The sequence below is a fragment of the Aegilops tauschii genome, chromosome 3 (assembly GCF_002575655.3).
Source record: "Aegilops tauschii subsp. strangulata cultivar AL8/78 chromosome 3, Aet v6.0, whole genome shotgun sequence".
NCBI lineage: Eukaryota > Viridiplantae > Streptophyta > Magnoliopsida > Poales > Poaceae > Aegilops > Aegilops tauschii.
The window spans coordinates 33,559,216-33,564,850 of NC_053037.3; positions in this window are offsets into that span (position 1 = coordinate 33,559,216).

Genomic DNA, 5,635 nt, shown 5'->3' on the forward strand with positions numbered 1-5,635 from the left:
TTCGATTAGTTCGAATTCCTGTATCACTGGCATTGGATGAACATGCAAAACAATACGTACTAGCATTATTCCCACGGTGATCACCTCGTTTGCAGCAGTTTCGCATGTACTCCCTCCGGTCATTTCTAGTCTGCATACAAGTTTTGTCTGCAGTCAAAGTATCTCTACTTTGACCAATCTTATAGAAAAAAGTATGCACTTTCACAATGTGCGAAGTAAAAAGGAACAGAAGGAGTACAAAGAGTTTGAGCAGCATTTTAGCGTTTCTGTCCATTGCAATCAAACACACAGGGCTGGCAATTCATAGAGAACATTCAAAACAATCGATGATTATGCATCTCAGCGACTCACATGTCAGAGCCAATATTTAGTTCACAACTAAAGAATAAAGAAAATATTGATCGACGCTGCTAACAGCAAAGGGCATCCCATTCAAAAATATCAAACGCATGTCTTCTTGCTAAAATCAATGAGCAAAATTTGACAAGGTTGTCCCATTCCAAAATATCAAATGCCTACGATTGTGGAATGCGCAGGGTTTGCCATCAGTTCAGACATTGACATGGCACCTCGTGCTTAATAAACCAGTTGTTCTTTTTGTGCACTTCCACCAAAATCAACCAAATTCGCGCGTAGCTTGTATGATTTTGCCCTTATATGTTGCAACGCCTTGAACTTATCGGCACCTCCTTTCTTGTGGTGGAAATGAATGATTTGATGTATTCATGAACATTTTGTGCAGTTCCCATCGAAATCAAGCTGAGCACCCCTGTTTGCACAAATACAAAAAAAGTGATTAGTATAAAGCAAACTGTACTATGAATCTACAGTTTAAACCGGCACCTACATGGTCCATGTAGAGCACACTTTTAGAAAAATGGAACTCACCAGAAAGAATCCTAGAACAACATTGTACTCGCGCATCACAGCAAAAAAATGGAGATTTGTCAGTCCTTCTGAGCTAAAGTTAGTTTGGTCTTGTGGGGAGTAATGTAACCATCCTTCAACTGCTCCTTCTGATGAGAAGATAGACAGGGCTTCTTCATCCTGGCATAATTGGAACTAGTCACGTCACGTACTCCATATTCTTCTTCACAGGAGGATGATCCTGTTGTGCAAAGACAAGAGGACAACTAAATGCTAGCATCCCTGTTTGCTCGAAAAAAAGGAAAGAAAATATTTAAAACAGCACAGATGAAGCACTTCTCAAGGACAATACCACTTTTTCATGACAGTATCTAAACAGTAGCACAACACCAATAGAGATGACAAAGCTCAATCATATGGATGAAATCAGTGGGCGAGTACCAACCTTTGTCAGGAGGCTTATTGTGTAGAGCATACAGATGAAGCACTTCTCCGGAACCATCTGTTGCTATCTACTGTGGTGGCCATGCTTAGTATATACTCCTCGATTAGTTTAATGTTTCCAACATCTTCTTGTGTAGTTCCACTAAAATATATGGTTTCTTCAAAGAAGATCCCTATTTGCACAAGTAGAGCTAATTACGTATTACATTAAGAGTGGCATCAAATCAGTGGCAAAACAATTGCTCGTTCCAGCCATAGCAATAAATTAAGATGCAGAACTATATCATTACTTGTGTCATCACAGTTCCAGTGCTTCATTACAGCACCGGGAGTTGATTTTTGTTTTTCTTCCGCTTGTTCTTCCCCTTCATCACTTGGTTCAATAACAGACAAGCTTCGCCTTCAATGTATGATTTGGCATGTCAATTAGGGAGCGCAAGTATAGCACTAAACAATGACATTAATTTTCTGATGAAAGTGGCAAAATACAGGCCAACAGTTGTGAAATATCCTTATTTTACCTCAATGGGATATTACGGTGCACATACAGATTGGAAGTCTTCTCTCCATTTGTGCAGTTCACTAAAATCAAGCAACATTACTGTACAAGTAGCACAACATATGAAAGCGCATTGCAGAATCATGTGAAAGAAGGCTAGTACTGACCTCTCATGATGCGGAATTCAAACAACTCACAAGAAGAAGATCTGAACCAAATTTGCCAACACGGATAGGAAGTAAGATCTCCTCTTGTGCAGTTCCACTAAGATCAAGAAATCAAGCAACATTGTAGGTGTGACATTTTGGTTGAACTGCACAAAACACTCTTAAAACAAAAGTGTTTTGTGCAGTGCAACAAAAGGTCACAATGGCAACGAGGTGAAGTAGATAACCCTGTTTACACAGAGGTGCAAAGGAAACAACTAGTGGTCAATAACGGTGGATGACACAGAAGCCAACAAAAAGAAGCATCTACCTTCTCTAAATGGGAAAGAAAGCATGACAGTAGCATTTCTCAAATGGTGCATTGATTAATATTAACATAGAGATTATATTAACAATAAAATTCGTTAAACATGTAATTTGCTTTTAACTATGGCATTGCATCAATTTTCCAGCGGCATTATTAGAGGGTGTTTGTTTACAGGGACATTTTGGTGTAGGGACTAAAAAAACTCCGTGTCAGTCCCATCTAAACCAAACAGGAGGGACTTTTAGGGACTAAAAGTGGGCATTTGGGACTAAAGAAAGAAGACCCCGAGGGAGTCCTTTTGGGACTTTTTCCAACAGTTGCCCCTTCCACGCATTGCAACTCGTCTCTATTAGTTCATTACTAGGGGTAACATGGTCTTTTAGCATGTCATTTAATAACCTCTAGTCCATGTTTAGTCCCTGGAACCAAGCAGGTAGGGACTAGGGAGTTTTTAACCAAACAGGGCCTTAGATTAACAACAACTAAAGAGTTGCACGGGACAGTGGACGCACCAGCACCATGTGCATCTACCGATGTACTGTGGTCATGCACAGTCTGTTGCAACAAAGAACAAACAACCAAGGAGCATATTTGTGTTGGTCCTAGTTTTGTTATCTTTAGACACCTTTCCCGATGTGAGCGCAGCAAATCTAGTCCTGCTCAAATTCTACAGCCTTGTCCCCAAACAAAAGATCAGTTCGTTACAGATGTGTGTACTGCATTTGTCATTGTTTTCCCTTTTCGACCAACGCAGGTGCTGGATAGCCAGTCTGTACTAGTACTTTCGCCCCTTCCTTTCCTCTTTGAACCACGTCCTAGATTTATGCTATACAACTTTCCCCACTACTTTCCCCCATTCCTCTCCTCTTTGAACCACGTCTTAGATTCATGCGATACAACTTTCCCCACTACTTTCCCCCTTCCTTTCCTTTTTGAACCACGTCCTAGATTCATGCTATACAACTTTTCCCACTCCTTTCCTCTTTGAACCACGTCCTAGATTCATGGTATACAACTTTCCCCACTACTTTCCTGTTTGATCCAACACCTAGATTCGAGTGCAGAAGCGGAAAAAGCCGACATGCAGCTAGAGCAATGCATGTGGAATAAGTAAATTATACCTTAAGGTTCTTGGGGCATGGTTCAGTGGGCGACGGGACGGCAGCGAAGAAGAAGGGGTCGGAGGCCCTCCCGCGCTGCCGCTGGGTGAAAGTGAACAGCTGCGCCGGTAGTGGATTCCCTCCCTCGCCGACGGCGACAGCGTTAAGCCTCCTTCCCTTCCCAGCGGACGAATCCTGCTGGCTCTTTGACCAGAAGTGAGGGGAGAGAGGCCAACGAAGTCTTGTTTAGACCTGGAGAGGGTGAGAGAGTGTGAAGAGAGAAACTACAAGCGCTGAGGCTCCATCGTGTATATATATATACTAGAGAGAGAGAGTGAAGCGTGCAAACCCTAGAAAACAAGCGCCGAGGCTGCAGCTTATACATGATGAGGTGATTATACGGTCAGTACGAGATCGTATAGCTCCGTATCCATCCATTTTGACCAGTCAAAGAATCCTCCTGGCACAAATTATGCTCAAGTGTAGTTATCGAACCCGAGACCTCAAGTTTGATGAGCAAACAGGCTAACCAGATACACAACCATCCCATTATGTTCAACGAGAGGAAAGTAACCTTTTATACATTCCTGCATTCGTCTGACAAGCATGCCGTGTTTTTTTGTGTGGGAGTCATTGGGATTTAAATCATAATCGTGTCATGTGGCTTTGGTGGTAAGACTATCCACAGTGGTGTAGAAATAATGCAGCCTTAGTCACCTTACCTCTCTCCACATAGTACGTTGGGTCCCACCAGTCAGAGGGTGAAACAAACAAATTAATAAGAAAAATTAAAAGCACCAGCGGCGTATCTTACCTCACACATCTCGCTACTTCTCAGGAACACTGTCCAATTGATCCCTCTGTTCGCTCACGTACTATTTTAAGTGAATCCTTATTATAACATGCACACAATTTTGGGCACTTGTATTCGACCTAAGTCAGTGTGCCACCGTATCTCGTACTTACTACTCCCTCCGTCTAGGTGTAAGAAGTCACGTTAGAAGGTGCAGCGGGACCAAGGTGCAAGCAGATTGGAGGAGAAGGAGAAACTTGACCGGTCATTCCTCCAATCAAAGCCCTGATTTATGTCTCTAAACGGAACAATTAATCCAAACAACTAAGAGATGCCGTTTTAGATACCATGCAGGGCCACGTATTAACTCGCATATAAGCCGACTTTGATTTCTTGACTGATCAACGCGTAGTTGCGCCCCATGCATTGGGTTTCCGGGGGAGATAACAAGGCAGAGTAAGGAGCGTTTGGTTACATTGCTTAGGCTGGTCATAGTGGTGAGTAACTTGGACTAGTAACATGCATATGTTACTAGTCTATGTCACTAGTACGCGAAGTTTGCCATGCGAGCCGATCTGGCACTCCTGAGCTAGCAAGGTTTTTCTAGCCCACCCAAGCTAGCTGGCCCAAAAAGCTAACATATTTTAACAGTTCCAAACGCCTAACCTTGCCTGGCTATGCTATAAGCTGTTCTTGCTAAGGATCCAAACGCTCCCTAAGTAACAACGCTCGCTAGCAACGAGGCCAGGAGGGGATTGAGATGCGAAATTAATGGACGACGCCTAAACATTTTGGGAATATATGATTTCCATAAGATGACTTAACACCTAGACGGAGGGAGTACTACTCCTCAGTCCAGGTTTGATGGAATATTCGTCACCTCTTCTCTTCTTGTACGTACTCCATTTGTATCTCACTTCCTGTGGCTTCTCACTCGCACGATTTTCCTATTCTATGAACCTGTGTGTGCGTGTGCATGTGTGTGTGTGTGTTTAACAGCATGTGTGTGTTAGAGAGAGCGACAGATCGACCTACTCCTACAGAGAGATGGTGTGTAGTGTACGATTTTAGCCGCGAGAGTCGGTGCATCCTCTCGTTTCTGGGTGTCCGGTAGGGACAGGCGGACAGCTGCCACTCCCGCTCCTGACCAGCCTGGCCCACCCAAAGCCCCTCCATCGCCCGCGCGCGCTTCCAGCCCGAAACGGTCAGCGCCGCTCCAAAGAATCGGTGCCGCATTCATGCCCGGGCAGAGCGGACGCGACCTCTCACTGGCGCCTGCGTTGAAGGGAGAAGAGGATTCAAGAGTGATGGTTGCTTCGTCCGTCCAACTTACTGCTGGGTCTATGTGATTTGACGGCTCATTGGTCTTTACTACTGAGGTGGTAGGACTGCTGGATGTCCCACTCTTTCGGCAAAAGGAGGTACTACTAGATTACAATTTTCTCCATTCTTACAACG